The 27,324-nt window shown below is 37.8% G+C and overlaps 1 protein-coding gene and 3 non-coding genes across 9 annotated transcripts in view; 2 read left to right on the forward strand and 2 right to left on the reverse strand.

Moving 5' to 3' along the window:
* SGCG (sarcoglycan gamma) overlaps positions 1-27,324 on the reverse strand; it is a 136,530-nt gene that overhangs the window by 70,112 nt on the left and 39,094 nt on the right. For 2 of the 6 annotated variants that reach the window (XM_035326329.1, XM_035326326.1), the window contains exon 2: positions 23,573-23,665. The gene's annotated coding sequence lies outside the window, so the exon portion shown is untranslated. Of the gene's footprint in view, positions 1-3,917; positions 3,969-21,671; positions 21,792-23,572; positions 23,666-27,324 lie in introns of those variants that run through there. The other 4 variants (XM_035326335.1, XM_035326320.1, XM_035326341.1 and 1 more) reach the window with 4 other exon arrangements.
* TRNAN-GUU lies at positions 4,653-4,726 on the forward strand. Its single transcript has one exon. It is a non-coding gene; the product is annotated as a tRNA-Asn (tRNA).
* Positions 12,636-12,717, forward strand: TRNAS-UGA. Its single transcript has one exon. It is a non-coding gene; the product is annotated as a tRNA-Ser (tRNA).
* TRNAN-GUU lies at positions 20,263-20,336 on the reverse strand. Its single transcript has one exon. It is a non-coding gene; the product is annotated as a tRNA-Asn (tRNA).

Genomic DNA, 27,324 nt, shown 5'->3' on the forward strand with positions numbered 1-27,324 from the left:
ATTCTGATAGTTCTGATACTCAGTTAAGACAGCTGTCTTTTGAAGAAGGAATTTACAGACTTATCGGTAAGCCTGCTTGGGAAAGCAAGCATGAGTATAAACTTGATAATCCTATTATTTTCAGGAATTATTTATCTGTAATGATTATTGAAGCTAAAATACTATTTCAATTAAAATAAGAAATCTCAGGGGGTTTTATTTCAACTGGAAAATAAATAAATAAATGTGTTTTCACTGTTTTTGTTTGCAAATTGCTGCTGTTTTCTTGAACAAAGTTCTCCTTAATATTTAGTTCAGATCTGTATTACTATAATAATTTATCATATTGTCATAAAGCAACTAATAAAAATAATCAATTAGCAAATTTTAATTGGTTAATACTATAAACAACTGTAATTCTATTAAGAATTATACACTTATTAGCATTTTCTATCTTTGGACTGTTTCTAACTGTACTGGGGCTTTCAGCAAAGAGATAAAAAGCATTTGAGATACTTTTTCAAGTCAGAGTTAAGAAGAAACGGTGAAGTGTCATGAAGAAATTTGCACCACTGATTCTCGTGTTATATAGATTCTTTTGAAAACGAACTTCAGTCGTCAGTACTTCTACTGTTCACTCTTTACATGAAGCGTATTCATTCACATGCAAGAAAATTCAGAGTATGTGTGGGGATGAAAGAGGTGATAGAGGGCTAAACTAAAACAGATCAGTAGAAACATCATTTGAATCATTTTAACCTTCCCTGAATTCTTTTGTCATTATAAACAAACTGTAAGCTGAAATAAAACCACCTGTCAACTCAGACAAGTGAGAACTACTTATACAGTCTGCATATAGTACCTTCATGGAACATTATCTTCATTAATGTTTTCATATAATGCATCGAGCTAGAAGGGAGTTATTATATAGTAGGAACATCAGAAGTACATTAAGACTCTGACTTCACAATTTGGTGGCATTCAGGCATGCAATAAAAGGCACATTTTTGTCTTTGCTGGGGACAGAAGCAGTCCACTGACTAAGCAATAGGAAATAGGTGCTGCTGTAGTATTTTTCTACCTGAGGAAAAACAGTTGAGGCAAACCTGTTGTTCAAAGAAAATATAGGAAGGATCACGAACTTGTGGAAACCATACAGAAAACTTTCAGATTAAATTCAGACAGGCAGGGATAACTCAAACTCTCATGACCAGATGAAAATTTTCTAATTCAACTCTCCATCATTCCAATATCATATATTTAATGTTGTCCAACTCTGCTTTGCTTAGATTTGCATATTATATAGTATATTACAGATTGAATTGTAAACTAGTAACGTCAGCTAAAAAGAGATGAATCCCTGCAGCATAATTTGTTGAAACCAGCAGAGAAATTCGTATGACCTCATTAAGTATTTGCATACCCGCAGTGCAAATTTACATAATAACCGTGAGATGGTCACAATTAACAGCTTTGCACATTTTAAGTACTACTGTAATAGCTGAAAGGTAGTCACTGACAGCATAGGCTGAAGTGCTATATTAGAAATTATTACTTGTCTAATGTTTGTACTTTTCAGTCTTATTTACAGTATTCATGATACTTCCTTCAGAATTAAAAGACTAAGTAAGCAAAACTACAAGGCAGATGTAACTGAAAAAAAAGATTTATGTTTTTTTCTTTCTTCTTTTCTTCTTTTGTCCTGATTTTTAGCTCTACAGGTTACCTTCTTCTAGGTCCTTCCAATGTCTTTTAAGTATGTATTTACCCTGAGCATCTGATATGATACTTGAAATAGTCACCATGCAACAAAAATTTGTTTCCTTTTAACAGGCTGCTTTATGTATCATCCCTTTTTAAAGTTAAGAACAATGACTGAGATTCTTTGGCTCCGGCTGTCCCATTGAAGTTATTTGCTCCAACATTAATCAACAATACACTCCGTAACAACAAAGAAACCTTGTGCACGGATCAGAATTAAGTCAGGAAATGACTCTGCTTCTTGAGAAACTGCTCCTGAAAACAGTCATTGATGGGATTGAAAACTGTAGTCTGAACTAACTATGGACCTAACTATGACATTTATACATAGAAGTAAAAGAAAAAAACATTTTTTTTTTCTCATATTGTTTCTGATCTACTACAGGTTTCCCAAATATTGATATTAGGTATAAATTATCAGTAAAGGTACTTAACTTGCATCCAAGTTACTTGCTGAACAGCAGGTACAACCACTTTTGATACATCTTCCCCTGACTTGCACACAGTGCTGGAATTACTGGTGCTATGGCTGCATTCAGTCAGGAAATGTGCTACTCTTTTACATCTTTGTGAAAATTCTAGATATATGTCTCCAGCAGATCTGAAAGCTGGTTGTAGCTAGTCGGATTTGGTAAGAAAGGAAGGGAAAAGGATACATTAAACATCTATATGGAACAGAGTTTAAAATGTGGTTCTGTTGCAGTCATAGCGAAATATTTTATTCCTATTCACTTAACTAAGATTCTATGCTTAATGAGATGTTCTTCCTCTAGCATAAAAATATACTGCATTTCCTAGATCTGCAGAAAGTTTCATTCTACTTAAATATTACTAACATATATGTAGATGAGAAAATGCTGATTTCCAGTTTAATATACCAACTTAAATCTTCTTTAACATGATCTCCACTCTCCTAACCCTCCCCGCACTATCCCAAGATGCTGCTTGGTTTAACTACTAACATACCTGATTATACTTTTTTTTTTTTTTTTTTTTTTTGTAGGGAACAAACTTGTTTCTGTGAATGCTGACTCTATTTGTAACCTGTCTAGGTTATTAAGAGGTTAAAAAAATGAACAGGTCAGGTAAGATAGCATATGCAGAACTTCCCCCACACCCTCCTCTTTCTTCTTCCACTCCTAATAGGGCACTATTTTAATTTAGGATGCTTCTACTGTCTTGCAAATTGATCTGGAAGAAGTTTAAGTCACTCCAGCTCACAGTAACAGTTAAGCATGCAGAAACACTGTGGTAGGGACTCCAGTATCAATATTAAGTGTTAAGCCTTGGAGGACTCCTTAGTGTAACCTTCCCTTCCTCTTAAATGAAGGGGGAGGAAACTAGGGATCTACACTTGTTCACTTCCCAACAACAGAACATGCTTATATGCCGGCACTCTCTCCCTGTCAGAAATCTCCCACCTGTGCAGCTTCCAGAAATTCTGCAACCTGCTTGCCACTCCATGATTTCATTTAGTAATATTTTAGGGAAATATTGTTCATTGGCCATCCATTCAAAAGAACATCAAGCTAGATGTCATCAGTGGAACAAATTTTAGAGAACAGAAATTACGAATTCTTGCCCTCAAGTATGTGCCCAGTATGTGAGAAATCCAAGGGAATTAAAGTAGTTCACTGAGATGATGGTAGACAAATTGAGGATAATACTCAAGCCTAGATCCTAAAAAGTTATTTAGCTCAGGATCCAGCAATAGTTTAACTGAAGGTGAAATTCAGTGAACTCCCAAACTTGAAATTGTTTTCAGATCTTCCAGCCTAGGGCAATCATATACAATGGATTCAGAAGTCATCCAAATGCTAATTGTGGCAAGCACATAAAGACTGTCAATTCCACTGCCATAACTTTCATTCATCCTTCACCCCTTCACTTGGTGCACTGCCATCCCTTCCCACATCTCTTTTTTGTATCTGCTGCTCAAATGGTGAACAAATCAAGAAGGAAGGAACAAAAAGACTAATTACTAATTAAGAATTCTGCTGAAAAATAAGGAAGTACAATGAGAGCAGAATGTTGCACAGCTTACAGGATAAGAGGGAAAGGCAGCTCCCACTGCTCATGCTGGGAAAGGAAGCATGAAGCATAGTGGAGATATTCCCTTCATAGTGGAGATATACCACAAATTGAGACCCAAAAGTAAAACACAGCAATTCACTGACATTTATTATTTTAGCTGATAGTACTTCCTGAGTTCTGCACCTCAGTAGTACCTGCCAAATACTAGAATGAATCACAAGAACATGATCAAACCTGCCTTTTTTATTCCTTTTTCTCATGAATAAAGGGAAATTAGAATGAGGAGAAATAAGAATAAAATATAAATGCAGAAAATGTTACTATTTAAAAAAATCTTTCTTGGAAGCAGATATAATCCTATCTTCTCTAATTAAAACATCAAATTCTTCGTGAATGATAAAAAATGCATTATAGACTCAACACCAGTCATCTAACCTCCTTTTATAGAGACATGGGAGGTTTTACCATATCTACCTTAAATACATCCCTGAGGAGGTAGTGAATCATGTCCTAGCCTCTCCATTTTCCATGAAGGGAACCTAGGTAGGTCTGGATGTTATCTGTGATTGGTAAGGTGAATTCTGGTCTGCATAGCTACATCCAAATGGGTGAACCATAGCAACTGTGTGCCAGAGAGCCCTGGAAGGGTTCACTTAGTTAAGGTCTTTGTAGTTTTTGGTTGCAGTGCAGAATCAGCACTGATGCTACCTTGGCTGAGCTGAATGTCTGTTTCCCATCCAAACAAAGGTGATACACACATATAAGATACAGACCCCCTTTTGATTACATAAGGAAAAACAAATGATCCTGTTACAATACCAGAGAGCACGAACAACTGCATGGAATTAAATTAAGAGGAAAAGGCTCCCAGTCCCCACGTCTCTGTGGCGCAATGGGTTAGCGCGTTCGGCTGTTAACCGAAAGGTTGGTGGTTCAAGCCCACCCAGGGACGGGCCTGCAAGGTTTCTCTTTGTGATCTCAGGGGCCTGGCAAACAGCAAAGGCAGGACCCTCAGCTTTAGAACAGCCAGCTCTTTTCACTTCTCTGAATCACAGAACTGATCAGATCTTGAAGGCCATTTTTCTTAGAGCACTGCAGCTCTCCATCCCCGTGTCGAAGAAATCAAGCACGGAAGGCAGGAAAATGGCACGGACCTGATGGGCAAACTGCGGTCTAAGACGGAAATGCAGAGGCAGCAGAAGTGGGGACATAGGGCCTAGGAAGAGCACAGGGATGCTTGTCCACATGTGCAGGGATGGGATCACGAGAGCCAAGGCACAGATGGAACTGAGCTTGGCAATGGATGCAAAGAATTGAAAAAAGTGATTCTAGAGGTACCTTGCTTAAAAAAGAAAGGCCAAAGAGAGTGTTCCTGTCTGACAAACAAGAAGGGAGAACTCGTAATGACAGACATGGAGAAGGCTGAGGTACTCAACAGGTTCTTTGCTGCATTCTTCACTGCCAGTCAGGCTTCCCACAGCTCTCAAGTCCCTGAACCTGTGGGCAGGGGCTCAGGCAGCAAAGTCCCTCCTGCTGTAAGCGACGAGCAGGTTTGAGACCAGCTGATGGAACTGAACAGGTACAAGTCTATGGGGTCCAAAGCCATGCATCCCAGGGTCCTGAGGGAAGTGGCTGGTGGAGTTGCCAAGCCTCTCTCCAACATATTTGTAGTCCTGGCAGTCAGGTGAAGTCCCTGGTGACTGGAAAAAGGAAAACATTCTCATTTTTAAAAAGGTATGAAAGGAGGACCCATGGAACTACAGACCAGTGAGCCTCACCTCTGTGCCGGGAAAATCATAGTATCATAACAGCACAGTATGATTTGGGTTGAAATGGACCTTAAAGACCATCTAATCCTAATTCCCCTGCCATGGGCAGGGACACCTCCCACCAGCCCAGGTTGCCCAAAGCCCCATCCATGGGGCCTTGAGCACCTCCAGGGATGGGGAATCCACAGCTTCTCTGGGCAACTTCTTTCAGTGCCTCACCACCCTCATAGAACATAGATCATGAAACAGATCCTCCTGGAAGCCCTGTCAAGGCACATGCAAGACAAGGAGATGATCCAAAGTCAGCCAGCCTAGCTTTGCCAAGGGCAAATAGTACCTGACCAGTCTGGTGGCTTTCTAAGATGGAGTGTCTGTTTCTGTTGAAAATGGAACACCGACTGATGGCATCTACCTGGACTTCTTATGGCCTTTGGCACCCTCCCACATGACATCCTGAACTATAAATTGGAGAGAGATGGATTTGATGGGTGGACCATTCAGTAGATAAGGAATTGTCTTGAAGTTTGCACCCAGAGAGTTGTGGTCAATGTCTCAACATCTAGGTAGAGGCTGGTTCTGAGTGCTGTTCCTCAGGGGTCTGTCCTGGGACCAGTGCTGTTTAATATCTTTATCAATGACACAGATAGTGGAATTGAGTGCACCTTCAGCAAGTTTGCAGATGACACCAAGCTGAGAGGTGCCGTCAATACACCAGAAGGAAGGGATGCCATCCAGAGGGACCTGGACAAGCCTGAGAAGTGAGCCCATGTGAACCTAATGAAGTTCAACAAGTCCAAGTACAAGGTGCTGCACCTGGGTCAGGGCAATCCCAGACAGGAGCACAGACTGGGAGAAAAACTCACTGAGAGCAGCCCTGCAGAGAAGGACTTGGGGGTTCTGGTGGATGAAAAGCTCAACATGAGCCAGCAGTGTGTGCCTGCAGCCCAGAAGGCCAACTGTGTCCTGGGCTGCACTAACAGAGGGGTGGGCAGCGGGTGGAGGGAGGGGATTGTGCCCCTCTGCTCTGCCCTCGTGAGGCCCCACTCCAGGTCTGGGGCCCCAGCACAAGAAGGATGTGGGGCAGTTTGAGCAAATCCAGAGGAGGGCCACAAAGATGATCAGAGGGCTGGAGTACCTCTCCTAGGAAGAAAGGCTGAGAGAGCTGGGGCTGTTCAGACTGGAGAAGAGAAGGCTCTGGGGAGACCTAATTGCAGATTTTCAGTACAAAAGGGCACTTATAAAAAAGATGGAGAAAGACTTTTTACACAAGCAGATAGCACTAGGACAAGGGGGAACTGTTTTAAACTTAAAGAGGGGAGATTTGTATTAGAAATTAGAAGGAAAATGTTTACTCACAAGGTGGTGAGGCCCTGGAACACACTGCCCAGAGAAGCTGTGGATGCCCCATCCCTGGAGGTGTTCAAGGCCAGGCTGGATGGGGCTTTGGGCAACCTGGTCTGGTGGGAGGTGTCTCTGCCCATGGCAGGGGGTTGTAACTGGGTGGTCCTTTCCAACCCAAACCACTCTGTGATTCTGAATTAAGCCCAGCATTAGAGGAAGCCATTTAAAATATCTTTTCTGAACTTTTATGACTTTGCTAATAACATGCAACTTTGAAAAGTCAGTGTTAAAAAGCAGGTTGTCTTTTAATTTTTACATATAATCATAAAGATCCAATAATAGAAAATACAATATTCACCCATTCTGGAATAAGCTTGTAATTACACAAATAAGGCCCCACTTGGAGTGCTGCATCCAGGTCTGAGGCTCCCAGCACAAGAAGGATGTAGACTTAATAGAGCGGGTCCAGAGGAGAGACACAAAGATGATTGAGAGACTGGAGCACCTCTCTCTCCTGTGGAAACAGGCTGAGGAAGTTGGGATTGTTCATCCCTGGAGAAGAGGGGGCTCTAAGGAGACCTCATTGTGGCCTTTCAGTACTTAAAGGGGGCCTATAAAAAAGATGGAGAACAACAAACAACATTTTGCGCAGGCGGGTATTGATAGGACAAGGTGGAACAGTTTTCAACTAAAAGCAGGAAGCCATTCTATGATCCCAGCCCAAGCCATTCTATAATTCTGTTCTTTAAAGTTACTAAAAATCCTGTCTGTAAGGAAAATAAGAACAGTATACATTTTGCCTGCTCTGTAAAGGGCTTTCTCACTAAAAAGGACATAACAAAATTAAAACCACATGGATGACTTGAGGATCTTATAATGTTTATAATCTTATAATCTTTACAGGATTATAAATTACACTGAGAACTGAATACTGCAGCTCTCTTATTCTGATCATTTGATCTTTCCAGGTATCAAAAGGCTTTTCTTCAGGTCAAAGTGGAAGGTTTCCCTTTGGGCTTTTATGCTTTACAAGTAACACATCTTTACAATGTGATCCAGGTATTAGCAGACACTGCAAGAAGATAAACAGACAGAAGATGGCTGGTAAAATTACTGAACTTTTACTATAATCTCTCTAAATCAGCTAAATTATTTTCTTATTCAGAATAGATATGCACACGACAAGGTACTAAGACAAGACCCTTCTGATCAGCCTTTTTATGGCAACCCATTGAAAAAGTCTAGCATTGAATTCTTAGGGTACTTTGAAAGCACCTTAATGGGCATAACTCTGAATAAAATAACAAATAATAGAATTATTTATTATATACCTTACTACATATAAAGTGTAACTCCATATCTGTAATACCAAAAAACTGTTTCAGTTACCAGGCAGGGTTGGGATATTTACCATCTACAACATATAGTTTATGTTCTTATGATATGTGATGTATCCCAGGCATCCAATTTAAATAACTAAAAAAAAATAACTATATTAGGCAGCATGACAATCAGTTGAAATCAGAAGTAAAACATGAATATTAAAAATAGATATATAGTCATACCAACATCTAGGAACACCTGAAGTCAGACAGTCAACAGCAGTAGGAACAACTGGCAATATAACTTGAGATGAGAAGTTGATTGATTTCAGCACTTAACAATATTTTTGAAAATATTTTGAAGTTGCAATTATAGAATCACAGAATGGCTTGGGTTGGAAGGGACCTCAAAGATCATCTAGTTCCAACCCCTGCCACAGGCAGGGATGGCACCCACTGGATCAGGTTGACCAGGGCCTCATCTAACCTGGCCTTGAACACCTCCAGGGATGGGGCATCCACAGCTTCTCTGGGCAATCTGTGCCAGGGCCTCACCACCCTCTGAGTGAAGAATTTTCTCCTAACCTCTAATCTCCCCTCTTTTACTTTAAAACCATTCCCCCTGTCCTGTCATTAATATTACAGGAATATTACATTAATATCATGTAATAATCACAGATATTAAAATTCAACAAAAATGTTTTTAACCAATTAACATTCATTGAAATAAAGGTAAAAAAGGAGAAATAAACCATCACGAACTAAGTACTAGAACATGTTTCTAATGGAAAGATACTTATTAAAATAAACTTGAATCATTATAAAGTCTTATAAATTATTAAAGTACTATGTAAAAAATTATTGACCCTTCTTTTCTTCATCTGCTTTTTCATACACTAATTATATTTCCAATACTGGAGTTCAAACTGTTCTCTTTTGATCTCTGTTCTCTGAGCTTATTACTTTTGTGGTTCTACAATACTTGACACTGAAATTGTTTACTAAACTAATGCAATTTCTTACACAAATCAGCTCTTCAAGGCTTTAAAAACAGAAGAAACAATTCAAGTATTTTTCCTGTAACAGAACACACTAAATCCCAGAAAACTAGCACTGAAGCAGATGGGAATTTTGTAGCTTAACAGTCAGCAGTTTCTGAACTAGACACAAGATATTCTTTGCCAAGAACACAAATTAGCTCATAAGGAAGTCCTCCTCTACCCTAAAAAACCTGATGTTTAAAAATAGATGAAGTAATTACAAACCTATGGAGGAGACAGAAATAGTTATTTCCATGCCAGTCTCCTTATCTCTGTTTGAAGCCAACCATCATAACTTCTGTATGGGCTGTGTTTTTAAAAGCACTTAGCAGACATTTAACACTGTAATTGCTTTATTATAATTTATAATAATATGGATGGTATGGATGATATTTTTCACCATATGGTGATAATATGGATGTGGCTACTCTGTTTGAGAGAATAAGAGAGCTTATAGTGTGGATGCCAGACAACCTTTTGACTCTTCCACAGGTGCATGTGAATCTACTAGTACAGATCGGTATTTTTTTTTTTAACCTTTAGGTACTTGGCTTTGCTACCTTTAGAAAGCCTCATTCTTTCAATTTCTGTTTCATGTAGCTTTCTAGGTTTAAAACAAGCAAAAACACACAAAAAAACATCAGAAAAGAACAAAAAAGAAAAAACAATATGACATAGTATTTACAATGAACTGACTCATCTGCAGAATCTTTAGATCTAGCACACATTCTTGGTAAAACTGGTTGCAGTAGTGGATGTCAGTCCTGTATATGGTCCAGCACTAGGGGAGAAGCAGATTTCATGGCAGAGCATGTCCTGTCTAATTTATTTACAGTGGGACCGTGATAATGGTGAGGAATCCCAGATTCCCTTCTGACCATTGGTTGGCGGGATTGTCTTATTTCTGTGTATTCCAGAAACTGAAGCAGCTCTTCCATATAAAGCTATCCTTACCTGTGTTCTTTGTCTTTCCCTTGCCCATGCAATTAAGCCTTCATTTCTTACTTATTTTAGACAGACATGGTCTCCTCTCCAGTCAGCTGCTTCTCCCAGGTTTTGTTGAATCTCCTTCTCCTTCTCTATTTTCTTACAATCTTAGCATCTTCCTTTCCGTCTTTACACAGTCTCAGTCTTCTTTCTCATGTCTTTTCTGGTTCTTTCCCTTTGGTCTAATTTTCTGACTATTACTTTCAACATAGTTGTCCAACTATTCCATGCTTTCAATTATATCTTAATAAGCCTCCTCTCCTTTTGTTCTCTTAATATTTACATTTATTTATAATTCCAACCTTTTTGTCACATCTACTGCTAGCATTTCCCAGGTCCTGAACTCTTGGATGACCCGTCTCAGTTCTTGTTTCTTTGAGCCACCCATCTCTAAAAGACTACCTGAAGCATTTCTCTCAGGGATGGTGAACTGTCAGTTTCGGGGTTAAAAACTCAGGTAAATTCAGTCAGATTTTCATGGGGTATGAAATGCATACTTTGGTACATGTTGTCACCTATTTCCTAACCAAGGACATCCTCTGTGCTAAGAATTTTCATACCTTACATCTAGAATAGTAAACTAGACATGGTTAAGGCATGTACTGTGAACATCCATACTGTCCAACCAATAGCATGGCTCCTGGAATATTTCAGCCTGTGCCACGGGGCACCCTGCCAGACACAGCTATGGCCTGGGCATAGCACAGATGAGGGCTCTCCTGTTTTTCTGGGGATGAAAATCAGTTACACAGATGCAAGCTGTGTCATGCCATTTGCCTTCAAAGCTGAGAATTAGCCTTTGCTAGCACTTATGTGGCATACTCAAAAAAATAAAAATAAAATTTGGCTCCTTTCAAGTGAACGTTATCCTCATTGTCCACTTAAGCAAACTATTTCTCCCTTATTGGTTTGTGTTAACAAGAGCTTGTGACACCATTTAAATGGTCTTAATTAAATATATTGAACCAAATAGTAAGAAGTTCCAAAATAGTAAGCAATAATCATTTTCCTATATGGATTAAATTCAATGGACATTGCACTCACATTCTTTTGAGGAGATTACTGAGATTATAAAATCCCTGTGTGGTGAACAAGAATGCCATCTGTTATGCAGTTTCAAATATATGCCTCAGAAAAATGTTCTTGATTTTATAAGAGGGAATAATTCCTCCCTCGAAATAGGAAAAGGCTGTCGTCACCTTCTGAGTGTCCGGAGGAAGTGAACTGTTTTGCATCATGTCATAGTTCCATCAGGCTATGTAGCCCAATGAACAATTTGACATTTCATGAAATTCAAATTATTACTCTCGATAACATATTTTTACACCACAACTCGTGGCACTTGCCAAAGTAATATATTCAGACCTAGAAGAAAGTGTCAGACAAAAATAAAAAAAAAGAGGAAATGTGAGTCTGCCATTCATTTCCAGACTGCTCTGTGGAACTTTCTGCATTCTCACTTATCTATTAAAATATCTGCTGTCCGCCAGAGAAAATCTCATTCAGTTGGATTTATAGTATCATTAGCAAGTCTTGAAACATACAGCAGTTGCCAGACAACTATAGAAAAGATGTATTTGTAAGAAATTACCTTTGTTTGTTAAGCAAGACTATGTGACTTTGTATGACAATGGACTAGGAACAAGCCCAAAGTACCTCTGGAAGTCTAAACTTAGGGAACATTGTACTCCTGTTCAAGAACTAACTTTAAGCATTCTTTCCTGGTTGCTTGCAAACTTCTGATGGTCTCTGTTTGCCTAGCTTACATTTAACTTATTCCTAAGAGACTCTTCCTTTGAAAAACTCTTTAGTAGTTGATCTTACCTAAAAAAAAGTCATCATTTAACCTACTACAATAAAAATAGGGTTACATATTGGCTTAAACTGCCATTATTGTTTTTTTATTTATGCAAAATATCAAGATAGGTTTATTCTGTAGGTGTATAACCCTGCGTATCTTCCACTGAAGAAGCTATTCAGGCCTACCTACACTAGCTATTTTGCTCAAATGAGAGGGGCCAAAAAAACCACCCTAAAAATCCAGTGTCAGACCATGACTCAAGTATGGCAAGGTACATATAAAGTAGTTTATGAAGTCCCTGATAAGCAGATTTTCTGTCTTCATGTTCTGCTTATCCACCAATATTAACCTAACACCTGACTTACAATTCCCCTGAATTATCTCACACAAGAATTCTTATATGTTACAAACAGCCATGGGATGGGAATGACTGGCCCTCACTAGCTCTAATCATGAAGCATTTCAGACAAGATATTCAAACAGACAGTACCTCTTTTATGATTACAGCAATAATATTCTGAGACACGCTGGGAATCTGTGTTGGCAGGTGTTTCATCTAGAAGGAGTGGTGGGAAACAGCAAACAAAGATGCCCCATTTGAGTCACGGTGGCCGAGTGGTTAAGGCGTTGGACTTGAAATCCGATGGGGTTTCCCCGCACAGGTTCGAATCCTGTCCGTGACGTGAACGCAGTTTTTGGGCTTAGGGTAGCAGCTGCTAGTGCTGCTCCCCAGCATGGTCTCTTGCGCAATCGGTTAGCATGTTTGGCTGGCCGCACCTCCAGTACTGTGTTCTCAGTTTTGGGCCCCTTGCTACAAGAAGGACATCGAGATACTCGAGAAAGGCAATGAAAAATGTGAGGGGTCTGGAGAACAAGTCTTATGAGGAGCAGCTGAGGGAGCTGGGATTGTTCAGCCTGGAGAAGAGAAGGCTCAGGGATGACCTTATAACACTCCACAGGTACCTTAAAGGAGGCTGTAGCAAGGTGGGGGTTGGTCTATTCTCCCACATGCTTGGTGGCAGGATGAGGGGGAATGGGCTAAAGTTGCACCAGGGGAGGTTTAGGTTGGATATTAGGAAGAACTTCTTTACCAAAAGGGTTGTTAGGCATTGGAATGGGCTGCCCAGGGAAGTGGTTGAGTCACCATCCCTGGAGGTCTTTAAAAGACGTTTAGATGTAGAGCTTAGGGATATGGTTTAGTGGAGGACTTGTTAGTGTTAGGTCAGAGTTTGGACTTGATGATCTTGAGGTCTCTTCCAACCTAGATGATTCTGTGATTCTGTGATTTATGCTTACCACTTATCAGTGGTAAGCACTGATCACTGCCATTTTTGTTCCCAGTCATTCGATCTTGAAATGTCCTTCAGCTAAGTGAAAAAAAAAAAAGGAGGGTGACAACCTGCACAAGCAAGTGACAGGTGATGACAACCACTGGAGACTTCCCCTAGGAGGGGATCAAGACACCCATCCACTGACCTCACCTGATGTTTTTGGAGTTTTGCTGCTTGCTGCATGATCAGACCTAGGGTGTTGCCGAGGGAACACAGAAGCTTATCTGGCTCTTGGGGCTCATCGCGTGGTCAGCAATGATATTCGTAAAGGTGATGCTGAGCATGATCCTGACTTTGGACTTCTGGGGGAAAGTGAAGGGCAAAAGGGTCAGCTGTTTTTTCTTTTCAGCCCTTCCAGTCAAAGAAAAAGGTTCATATAGCAGTGGACACATTCTGCAAGTTAACATCTCATTGCTCAGCTGGTGTCAGAAGCTGAGATTTGGCTTCTATGACCACAGGAATCTCAGAGGAATGAGAACTGTTTAGAAGAGATGGGATCCATCTGACCAAGTGGGGCAAGAGCATTTCTGGTAACTTGTTGAAGGCTTTAAACTAGGTGTGCCAAGGGAGCATTGCTATAACCTTATGAGAAGTGAATGCATGGGGAGCAGCATGATGGAGAAGGCTGTGTCCCTTTCCTTATAAAAGCAGCATAACCAGGGCACATCTCCAATATCTGTACACGGATGAAGACAGCATGGGAAACAAAAAATGACAATTAGAAAGAAGTCCATGCACAGTCACAGAGCAATGATCCCTCTGGAATTACAGAAATACAGTTGGATAGCTACATGACTGGAGAGTTGCAATGGATGGTTTAGAAGCACTCAGGAGAGAAAGGCTGGGGAGGCACAGAGGATTGCACTCTGCAAAGGGGTGAGTCAAACACATACAGTTTTGCTTTGAAACAGAAAAGGAGACATTCAAGAGGTTATGGGAAAGGACAGATCAAAGGACAAGTGATGTTCTGCTAAGAGTCAGCTATGGAGTCCCTCATCAAGTACTGCAGAAGGTTGGACTAGATTAATCTAGGATTCTCCCAGGCTTCACAAATGGCCTTTTTATCACCACTAGTAATTCACCTATTTCATTCTGGAGTTCTTTTAGATGTCTTCAGTGAATATCTTCTGATTTTGAACTATTACTATGTATTTTATCTATATGTCCCATATAGATAAGCTTTTTTATAGTCCTTCTAATCTGAAATAGATCCTTTGATGACTACTCCACAAGGCGGGGTCCTAGCACAGAAAGTTCTCCAGTTTCTTCCACAAAAGAACAGAAACACATATAATTCATTTTTGTGTACATGTTATATGTTTGCTTCTCTGATTACTCTTTTTATTCTCTGATATCCATTTACCAAAAAAACACACCGACCTGTCAGATTTTGGTGGTTCTCATGTACAAAAATACTGATAACTCCTTTCTTCAGTGCAGTCCTCTATATCGGTTGAGAACCTTGAAAAGTTGGCCATTTAGCCTTGTTAAATGATTTTCTGTATTAAATTGAGATATAATGCTACACTGTGAAGCTTTTTTGAATTGCAGGTTGGAAATGTGCTGAAGAAAAAAGCAATGGAACTAGATGCAGAGGCTAGCAATGAAAATTAATCCTTGTATTTTCCCTTCCTAATTGAAGTGATTGATCACAGACAGGATTTTAAAAGTATTAATATTTAAAAATATTAAACAAGAATTATTTGACTTTTCTAGAAAGCCTTAATTGTGCCTTTTTAAAAAAAGACATGTAACTAAACTTGAACATGTAATTAACTAAACTTAAACATGTAACTAAACATGTAATTCACTTTCCTTTTCAGTAGTGAAGGAAGAAAAATACTTACTTATTTATACTATGTCTCATTATATATTTTAAATGTCTTCCCTTTTCTGATGAATTTTTAATGTTAATGAACACAAACTGATGTGCTTCTTTTGCACTGCAGTCCTGAACATAAAAGCTTTATTACGCATTCTTATTTACACAGGAGAAAACAGATTCATTTAAATGTGTATTAGAAACATAAGGAAATCATCAAATGACATGTACAGCAGAAGCCTTTTTTGGTGATGTTGACTTCGCATGTTTAGGTAGCAACCGACTCTGTTTCTTCAGTGACTATGAAAAAGCAATAATGCAAAAACACAGAAGATGAAGAACACAGTAAAATGTGTAAATACTTCTTTTTGATCAATATGCTACTTTCTGGATTAAAAACAACAGGTACGATGTTAGAGTTATAAAATACATAGCCAATCTTTCACTCAGCTGTAAAAATAAATGAAGCATAAACAAAAGTTAGAAGTGCATGTAAAGTATGTATGCATTCCAAAATAAACCAGAGGAAAATCTCTCATTCAACATAACATATACACTTTTTCTTTCTCAAAGTAGTTTTTTTTTTCATAGGAAATATTTTAACTGAAATGAAATAAATGGTTATTACTAAATTCCTAACTTTCTATTAAAGTTGATTTACATCAGTAAATCTAATACCGTGATCTGAAAAGTAAGACTTATATTTTGCATATTTCTTAATGTTAAAGATCCTACTTCGGGCAAATTGAAAACATTTTCTGTTACGATCAAAGAACAAGCACATTACCTTCTCCAGGAAGCATGTCTCTAGTTTCTAGTCATTCTTTGGACATATATGGGAAAAATATTCATAGAGCATGTGTATACCTTTTAAATTCAGATTAAGCATTTCTATCAGTTTTTATAGTCTGAGATTTTACCAGAGAATCAACCCAGAAGCTTAAAAAAAAAAACAGCAACAACAAAAAACTTGGAATAAAGTAATAGGAAAGTCTACTAATTGCTTTCTGCTATGTATGCACCCATTACAGTTTTATTTACAATTGTGACCATGAACAATGAGCAAATGACTAGTTTCAGAGCTTTGAAATTTGTATCACAGTTGTGAAAACAAAATTAGAGGCTTAAGACCTATTACCTAAACTATTTCTTGTAGGTCCAAAGAAAACTGAATGTCATGCTGAAGTACGAGTTCTGATACGCTGTTAAGAAAGGTTCTTTGTCACTTATGTGCATGTCCAGACTGCTTTCTACATGTATTACAGGTAGAATTAGACTCCTATTTCAAGAGAACAATTTACTTCACTGAATGGTGACTTCTCATGTTAGTGTTTCTCCAGGAACAGAAAGAGCCACAATTTAGGCTTTCCTAAACTCACATTCTGGGAAAGTCTACACAACTTTCTATGTGCAATTTTATTACAAAATGAAGGTACGTGGTGCTAGATCTTAGTACAGTAAATTCAATACTGAGTAGGCTCTTGAGGATAAAAGGAAAAGGATAAATAATGGGTACACCCAGGAAAGAAAACTAAAACATAAGTGGACACTGTAAAACAGGGACAGAAAGTTCCAAGGGAATGCTGAAGAAAGTCACAAAGTGAATGAAAAGGTATCAAAAAATTAAATTTTCTGATAAAGCAAAGGATGAGAAAATAATTTAGCTTTCTGCTAAATTTACTATCTTATTTTACTATCTAGCCATTTATATGTTTCACTTACTCAACAGCCCAAATTCAAAGATTACTTCTAGACAAGATTCTACACTTAAAGAGTTGAATTTTCTCCTTAGTTAAAATCATATTTTACTGGGTACTTCAGCATTTCTGATACAGGATGACAGTAATTTTAATGTTCTTAATTTAGCTAGCATTTTAGATGTTTTCAATATGACTAAGGGGATATGGCTTTATCTTCCATAACCATAATTAAAATCAGTTAACAAAGCAAATTACCAGCTGTGAATCACAGCACTATCAGTTCAATAACTGTTTAACTAAAAGCAAAATTAATAAAAGATATGGAAATATTTTAAAGTACTTTTCACAGACTCAGAAAGTTTTTACTAACAGAATTTCAATGAAATATAAAATTCAAAAAGGATTTGGGGTACTCAGAAAAACACAAACAATGGTTTTATCAAGTATAACTTTTAACAGTTTTTTCTGTGTTATGATAATGCATTAAATGAACTGCATTTCTGCTTACCAGCATTATCTTCTTACATGCACTGAACATAATTGTTAAATGACTCATGAAATCATGCAGAATGAAACGTAGCATGAGCAGCAAAAATCTACCATCTCCTATCCTGGTCTGTGTAGCTGTCCATAGTACATAAAGCTGTCTCCATCTATGTAAAATTGTATACTATATCCATCCTCCATAAAACTTCATCCATATTACATAAAACTTGGCTGAGGATCCCCTCTGGGTCAACATGCAGCTCTAGCCCTCAAATATGTCTGTCTTTTTGTGGAACAGGAATACGTGTTAGAAGCCTTTCAGTGTGACAACAAGGTACAAGGCTTACCTGGATACTACTACAGGAATGTGGTGGTGGTCGGGTGGAGTATGGATTGAGAGCAGCTATGAACAGGACTTGGGAGTGCTGGTTGACAAGAAGCTCAATATGAGCCTGCAATGTATGCTTGCAGCCCAGAAAGCCACCTGTATCCTGGGCTGCACCAAAAGCAGTGAGGCCAGCAGGGCAAGGGAGGTGATTCTCCCCCTCTGCTCTGCTCTTGTGAGACCCCACCTGGAGCCCTGTGTTCAGATCTGGGGGCCCTAGCACAAGAAGGACATGGAAGTATTAGAGCAAGTCCAGAGGAGGGCCATAAGGATGATCAGGGGATGAACATCCATTCTATGATTCTATGTGGAGGGAACCAAATCTGATAACAGCCTCATCTGCATCATACATGCTGACCTTTGGTAGTGTTCAATATGTTCCCTCTCTTGTTTGGCATTCAGGTCAGACCCCAATCAACTAATGAAAACTTTCAGTCAGGCAAACAGTAACTACAATCTCTTCTACCAGTCTCCCAAATATCTTCCTGTGATTTTTCAGCCCCCAGGGAATGCTGATGTTAAAACAATCCTCCCTGTTACTTTTTGCCTGTAAACATTCAATCTATTTTCTTCCTTGTTTTTCCAAGTAAAATTCAAGCCCCATAATAAAGTAAATTCTTACTGATTTATAGGTACTTTAAGCAGGCCAGCAGGGATGGGAGAATACTATTAACTACCAATATCCAATGACATATCTTATTTGGATAAGCTGTGATGCCCTCCATGTACTGAAACAAACTTGAAATCTGAAACATTGCAGATTGGATCAACTATTAAGACAATGAGAGGAGTAATCAAGACCACTATATAATAATAATAATAATGAGAATATTCTGCAAAATATTTCCCAAAAGATATTAGAATCATTGAAAAATTTAGGGTGTAATAATACATTGCTACAAGCTTCATGAAAATGAAACTTGAAACAGTAGAATATAGCCTATTAAAGTCTCCGCTGAGAGACTGCAGTGGACAAGAAGACACTTATTAAATATCACAACACCTGCATGAGGAAACACCTTGTAAATGTCCATGGAAAACCAACAGTAACCTCATTAAACATCTAAGAGAATCAACTTTGAGAAATAAATCCACAGGAAATCCAGGTTACTTAATTACAACACATCAAAACAATTAAAAACTGCAAGATGTCAGAACCTGTGATTTGAATCTCATACAAAAGGCCTTACTTTTTACATTAAAAATCTCAAATGCTGGTAAAAATGAGGAAAGTTATATGACCACAAAATTATTCTCTGACCTTTGGCAGAGGCTTGGGTTTGTATGATACAATTTATCCATTTTTTCCTTTCAATTGTTCTTTGAAAACTGTTTTCCCATTAATAAGAACATTTTTTTTTTTTTCATGAAGATCTTCAATACTAAGTGTGTCTGCACATATTTGTGTAATTACAAACTTATTTCAGTATTTTATCTTCTATTATTGGAGCCTTATGATTATACATTAAAAGGGTGGTGAGGCCGTGGAACAGGTGGCCCACAGAAGCTGTGGATGCCCCATCCCTAGAGGTGCTCAAGGCCCCATGGATGGGGCTTTGGGCAACCTGGGCTGGTGGGAGGTGTCCCTGCCCATGGCAGGGGCATTGGGATTAGATGGTCTTTAAGGACCATTTCAATCCAAATCATACTGTGATGTTATGATACTATGATTTTCCCAGGCACAGAAGTGAGGCTCACTGGTCTGTAGTTCCCTGGGTCCTCCTTTTGACCCTTTTTAAAACTGGAGTGATGTTTTCCTTTTTCCAGTCACCAGGGACTTCACCTGACTGCCAGGGCTTTTCAAACACAATGGAGAGAGGCTTGACACCTCCACCAGCCACTTCCCTCAGGACCCTGGGATGCATGGCTTTAGGCCCCATAGACTTGTACCTGTTCAGCTGGTCTCAAACCTGCTTTTGCTTACAGCAGGGACTTTGCTGCCTGAGCCCCTGCCCACAGGCTCAGGGACTTGAGAGCTGTGGGAAGCCTGACTGGCAGTGAAGAATGCAGCAAAGAACCTGTTGAGTACCTCAGCCTTCTCCGTGTCTGTCATTACCAGTTCTCCCTTCTTGTTTGTCAGACAGGAACACTTCTCTTTGGCCTTTCTTTTTTAAGCAAGGTACCTCTAGAATCACTTTTTTCAATTCTTTGCATCCATTGCCAAGCTCAGTTCCATCTGTGCCTTGGCTCTCGTGATCCCATCCCTGCACATGTGGACAAGCATCCCTGTGCTCTTCCTAGGCCCTATGTCCCCACTTCTGCTGCCTCTGCATTTCCGTCTTAGACCGCAGTTTGCCCATCAGGTCCGTGCCATTTTCCTGCCTTCCGTGCTTGATTTCTTCGACACGGGGATGGAGAGCTGCAGTGCTCTAAGAAAAATGGCCTTCAAGATCTGATCAGTTCCGTGATTCAGAGAAGTGAAAAGAGCTGGCTGTTCTAAAGCTGAGGGTCCTGCCTTTGCTGTTTGCCAGGCCCCTGAGATCACGAAGAGAAACCTTGCAGGCCGTCCCTGGGTGGGCTTGAACCACCAACCTTTCGGTTAACAGCCGAACGCGCTAACCCATTGCGCCACAGAGACGTGGGGACTGGGAGCCTTTTACTCTTAATTTAATTCCATGCAGTTGTTCGTGCTCTCCGGTGGTGTAACAGGATCATTTGTTTTTCCTTATGTAATCAAAAGGGGGTCTGTATCTTATATGTGTGTATCACCTTTGTTTGGATGGGAAACAGACATTCAGCTCAGCCAAGGTAGCATCAGTGCTGACTCTGCACTGCAACCAAAAACTACAAAGACCTTAACTAAGTGAACCCTTCCAGGGCTCTCTGGCACACAGTTGCTATGGTTCACCCATTTGGATGTAGCTATGCAGACCAGAATTCACCTTACTAATCACAGATAACATCCAGACCTACCTAGGTTCCCTTCATGGAAAATGGAGTGGCCAGGAGATGATTTGTCACCTCTTTAAGAATGTGTTTTAGATCTGGTAAAACCTCCTCTATCTCTATAAAAAGGAGGTTAGATGACTGGTGTTGATGCAGCCAAATCACATTCCTATACTTTGGTAATAACAAAGTTCATTCTCATGCATGATTAAATATTCAGTGCTAGCACCTGACAGAGACACACCAAGTATCTTCCACTAAATCATTTGACAATATGTCACTAACCCACTGATATTTACTTAGCCATTTTCTTGCAGTCAGTGAAATCATCCAAGAGAAAGTATATTTGAATTCAAGGAGACTACAAACCTGTAAAAAGGGTTCTGTATACACAGTTTTACACTACTTATTAATGCAAGTAAGCTAGATTCACATCCAAATAAGTTGTAATTCATTTTGATAACAGTTCCTCAGACAGAAGGTTAGTATCACGCTGTCAAGCCAAAAAGAAGTGTTTAGCAGCAGCGAGGAATCCATTCTTTACTGAATTTAACTTTCAGTATGTGATAGATAAACGGAGAAAAACTTCAAACTACAGACATCAGATATGTACTTCTGCAAATCAGATTTATATATATATAGCAATATCTGCATGTACTCCTAAGATACTGTACAAAATTTAAAAAGTACTAGAAGTTAGCTTCTTAATATTACACAAGTGCAAGTTTATACTTTGCCACTTAATACCACCTCTAAGTGTTAAAACAAACATAGTTAAATTAACAGAATCTATAACTATATAAAAATTAAAATTTAAATTTAGGCCCTAAAAAGGTTCATATAAGCAGCAACGTGATCCTTAATTGAGGACAGAAAAAGCCTGATATGTTGCACAGAAAATCAGATTGGAGCAAAGGTCAAAATACCCATAGATTAAGCAAAGAAAAACCAAGAACAATTTGATCATTACTATGCTAACATTTTAATATGGAATAAAAAGAAATCTAAAAATATGCTACTTACTTACCTTAGAGATCTGAAAGAATGTGGACTTCTGAATAAACTACAATCAGACCCTTCCCAGGAGAGAATTGTCTAACTTTTCCACTACTTGCAAATCTGGAGTGGAAGATATTTTAGGCCTGGCCAAATATCACTGGAAGAAAATTTGCTCACATGTTTGGCTGTGTTTTACATTCCATCCTGTTGCTCTGGCATACAGACACAGCTAATTTTAATCTGTGACATAAGCAGCCAATTCCACTGCTAAAATGGTTGTGTGCTGACTCTAGAAATGAACTGTCCCACTATAAGATAGAACCAATCCATAATGCATACTAAAATGGCACAACCTGTTTTATCAAAAAATCCAACTGCTTTACTAAAATGTATGCAGCACTTCACAGAATTTGAATGTAAATACTATTAGCATAACTGTTAAGAGCACAAAATAAAAAAATTAGAAACAAAAGGACTTCTATTGTCTTTTCTGAATCCATGTGTAACATCCAACTAAATTTTAAGTAATTTTTTGATAAATACTAATTTTAATATTAATGTTATTTTAACCATTATTCTACTGGCTGGTATATAAAGTTCTTTCAAAAAGCAAATACATAGATTATAACATAGTTATAATAGTATATATGAATTTTATATAACAATTACATTAAAAATTACTAACCTTCCCCAAAAGTTAAGTAACTCTTGGTATTTAAGAAAAATGTATATAAACACCAAGAGCCTTATAAAACAAACAAACAAAAAGAATTTTCATATATGAGATGTTTTAAGAAGATCTTTTAGAAATTATGAGCCACCTTTCTTACGTGTCATTTAAGTCTGAGTTTTCAAATGCAGAAAACAGGAATTTCAGCCCTGCACATTAAGCTGACTATTCAAACACTGAACCACAGCCTTCCTGCTCAACCTATGATACTTTAGAATCTATGCTGGTAACTGTCTGCAGTTTTAAAACCATTAAAACATACATTTGTAAGATTTACAGAATAGAAGTCCAGTAGATGCATGCTATGTGAAGCATTGTAATAATCATCCATATGTCTGGACAATTTTATTTCTCAAAGCAGAATGTTTCCTTGTTTTTCTAGCACTGCACTCACACTGTTATGCTCTAAAAGATGAAGCTTCTATCAGACATTCAACAGCTGCAGATCATAAATTTAGGACTGACAAATCCAACTGATCACAGGCTTACAAGATATTTTTTTTTCTTTTATGAATTCTGTGGTCTTTAATCCTTTATCAGACTGTTTATATACATAAATGGAGTAGTTCTTTTCTGTACAAATGAATTAATTCATTGTCATCTGACAAAAATGAAAAGTAGTCTTCAATGAAATATTTATAAATATCTTCCAAATAGCTTTTATATTTAAACTCATGGCTTAATAAAAAATAAAATGGGATGAAAACATTTGTATATTGTGTTAACACAAAAGCTTTTCTTTAATTAAAAATCCATTTCAGTATGAGAGGAAGAAACCTATAAATGTCAGATGCTTCTGAAGGGTTCAAGACAGGCATTGTTTAGGTGATTGGGCATTCACGTCCAGCAATTTCTTGCAAAACTGTACATTCTTGGAGATAAGCAGAGGACCACATAAAAGTGGATAGAAGACCAAAACAAAAGCAACATTTTAACTGCACTTTAAAAGGTTTACTTTTGGCAAATCTGTAATTAACTGATTTCTCAATTTATATGTATATATATCCTAACATAGTGCCCAGCTATAGAAAGAGATTAGATTACATGACACTGTAGCTCTTTATGGACAGAACTTCTGAGCTATTTTCCCTGTCTGATTACTCCTCTTGGTCTATATTCCTGATGTCTTTTGTCTGTTCTTCTACCTATCAAGTATCTGCAAAGTAGAAATTCTAAAAATGAAAAGAACAAATAAATACCTCAGTTAGTTATCTTCTGAAGTTCTCATGAAGCAGGATTGGAGCAAGAGCAACTGTCAGTGAATTCTGTATCATCTGAAGGCAGCTGTCTTCCTATTCAAATGAAAATGACAGAAAGAGAAAGGGATTTTTTTTTTCATGAACATGGGGAAAAGAACAGGATATATTCCTGAATTGCCCTCCTGAGTGCTTTAACTGACCACACCTTACAAGTGATGGACCAAAATTCACAGAACACAAACAAAAGAAACACTGGACACACCGCTCCTGTTTGGACTAAAAACAGGATCATCAGCATTATTTATAGTGAATGACAAATAAATCTTAGTCTAAAATCTTTGTGAAAATAATAAAAATATTTCTCTTGCAATGTTAAAATTCCATCTACTATTGGAGTGCATTAGTGTAGTGAACAATGACTTCAGTCATGGGCCTCATTGCACCTGTATGAAAACTCAGGTCTTCCTTGCAGTCAAGTAATTACTGTCCCAGTCCACAAAACTTCATGTCCTGTTTCTCACCAAAAGCTTCCAACCTCCTTTTCATTTGGATTTTGAAAGTCAGTGACTGGTAACTTAGTCCAGGAAACGTAACTAACCAAAATTATCTTCCACATTGACAGGACCCCCTTATACCAGTACTTGTCCAACTAGAGCAAGAAACAGATACAGGATTTAGAGGCTGGGTTTCAAGTACTAGGTTATTATAAACTCCTGTAATTCCAGATTTATAATACAAACATAATTATTTCTTAATTTCAAGAAGTACACAAAAACTCATGCCATGAGAAAACAATGAAGAAAGATACATAACTGTGGTTTGAATATTCTGGCATCAAAATATGTTACTTCTTTATATAAATGGTTTAAAATCTTAACCAAAATGTTGTGTATACCTAAAAAAATTCAATAAAGTATAAGACAATATAATAATAATAATACTTAGTAACAATAATAATAATAATTCCCTCTAAGTATAATACAACAAAATGGTGGAGAAGGCAATGATCAGTTTAACTAATTCATCCAACTAAAAGAGACATAAAAGTCCTTTGGTCCTATTTGTATCAACGTCTCTAAAAGCTAATCAGTGTCAGTAACACTCCCTCTTCAGAAGAAAACAAGATACCCCAACCTTCCTGCATTCCCAAAATTACACTGCAAGAGATATGAGAAGGCCTCTACTGATGAATTATTTATTCAGCATATATATTCTATAATTATATATTCAGCATATAATTATATATGCTGTGATTATTTAGAAAACAGCAAATATAGTTAAAATTAGATGTGTAAGGGTGTACAACCTTGATGAAACCAAGTTTTGCTGTACAGAATGTTAAATAATCCCTTGATAAGAGTTCAGAAAGGTCAAATAACAAAATAATAGCAACTTATGTTAATGATAAAATGGCAGATACTTTGGAAAAATAAAAATCATATAAAATATTATACCTATTGGAATTAACAAATGAAATTTTTTTTTAAAAAATCACAAACCAAACCAACCAACCAACCAAAAAAACAACAATTAAATATCTCTTAGAATCACTGAACGCAAAATACAACTGAATTATCAAAGAATTAAACTGGGGGATAATTTTATTAACAAATGGTCAAAAGTTATAAAAGGCAGTTAGCCACTAGTCATCTCTGGACTGCTAATGAAAGAAGTCCGTATCTTTTCAATTCTTGTTGTTGTGCATGTTAGTCACTTGTGAGCTTGATGCAATAGAAGTATCGCATTTTCAAAAGATTTTTTTTTACTTCTCCTGACTTTCCACTGCTTTTGGAAAGTGTAATAAGGTATGAAACAAGAAATGATGGAAACACTTTTTTCTATTGTTCTTCTCCAAAGCATTTTGATTTAGATAACTTTGCTACGCTTTTTTAAAAATTTAAAAGGCACAGCACAACAGGCCATTTTTGGATAGACTGAGACCTTGCCCCTTCCTAAGAACAGGGCTAAAGTGAGTATCTCATAAAGGGCTGTCATCTTCTAAACCTGAGCAAAACAATGAGCCAAATGAGGACTTAAACATATAAATAGAAACAAATATTTAAAAGATAATGTTGCACCTACTCGAGCTATAAAAATGTGATCATTTTAAATAGTAACTTACACAAGGTGGAAAATATTTCAATAGCAACATTTTGGAATATAAGTGCAATAAAACTTAAGAGCAGAAAGTGATAGGAACCCAAATACACAAGACTTTAAAATACACCTGCCTAGACTGTTTCATTATGCCAGTAAGGAGGTTCAAAACAGCTTTGAAACCCAGAATAGTTAAGTTTTAATAGAGTATGAACAAGTATACTTCTAATATAGAAAAATATCAAAATGACTACACATGACAAGATAAAAATAAAAGGACTTATTTATTAAGTATCCAATTGCTCAGCATGTCAGTGCACAGCAGGCCCTTGTGTCTAGTTTCAACTAAATTTTTCCATATGTGAACATGAATAGCTGGCTGTGGGTCTGTTCCCAATCATCTTATCAGTGTTTCAATCTCTGCATCAGCTGTTATCTCCCAGCTCCTTGCTGACACACCTCTATCAAGCAGATTCAAACTGTGACAGAGGGACAGTTTTGCTGTTTGTTAGTAGTTTTTGTGGATTTTTCATGTTTTATTAAAATGTATCTTCTGCTTGGATTGTATCTTTACATATTTTTGTTAAGTAAGTCCTTTACTTCTGGGAGTTTAACTCTGTGTGAGCCTTTAAGGAGGCTAAGTAGTGAGGCAGCAAGTGAAAAACTGCAGGTGTACGATGTGCTTGCTGCTGTACTCTGTGAAAATGAGCCTGACAGGAGAACTGGAATAGATGTAAGATGAGACAATTTTTTTTTTTTTTTTTTTTTAAGGAGTAAACAAGCTCAGTATTATAGACCCTTTTCATGAGGCAAGCTGAGGCAAGTGAAAGACTCATTTTCAGTCTGCAGCTCTTGTGCTGACCAGAAGACATGATGGAGAGATGTTGCTGTTAGTAGTATCCCAAAGGCAGAAGATGTTGCCAAACCTAATACTGCAGAGAATACAAAAAAAAAAAAAAAAAAAAAGCTTGAATGTCCAAGAGGATTTGGAATGATTTTGTCCTATTTCACATTTTGGAGAATGCTTTTATTGTACCAAGTATGAAATTCAAATACTATTGGATTGTAAAAGTTAATTGTTAGCTTTTTCTCAGGAAGAAAAACAGAAATGTATACTTTGATTTATACAAAACTCTATGCTATTCTACACAGGACAGTGGAGTAAAGCCCATTTTAATGGGCTCATTCTTTTGTGCATTAGAATTTTTATTTTGGTGCATGATTCACTATGCAGATTCAGCTCCATCTGCAGACAGTCTGTGACAGGTAGAAGAGTATATTTACAGCTATATTCTGTACGTGTATGTCAAATAACTTTACAACAGAGTTCAACAGTACTAGAAATCAACAAAGAACTATATTTTATGTTCTTTGGTCTAAACTTTTCCTTTCACATCACTTGTCCGTTACTAAAAAGTAAAGCAAAAGCCTCAAACCCACTAAACTTCCAGAGCAGGATATACTAGTCTTCTGTCTTGGGATATCTGAACTCCAAAGAATTCAAGTCAAATGTGTGTCTGTCACCTGACTACATCAAACAGAAAGCTGACTGACTACATCCCAGGGGTCAGTACTGGGACTAGCACTATTTAACACCTTTGTCAGTGACATCGACAGTGGGACTCAGTGCACCCTCAGCAAGTTTGTGGATGACA

The sequence above is a fragment of the Oxyura jamaicensis genome, chromosome 1 (assembly GCF_011077185.1).
Source record: "Oxyura jamaicensis isolate SHBP4307 breed ruddy duck chromosome 1, BPBGC_Ojam_1.0, whole genome shotgun sequence".
Lineage (NCBI taxonomy): Eukaryota > Metazoa > Chordata > Aves > Anseriformes > Anatidae > Oxyura > Oxyura jamaicensis.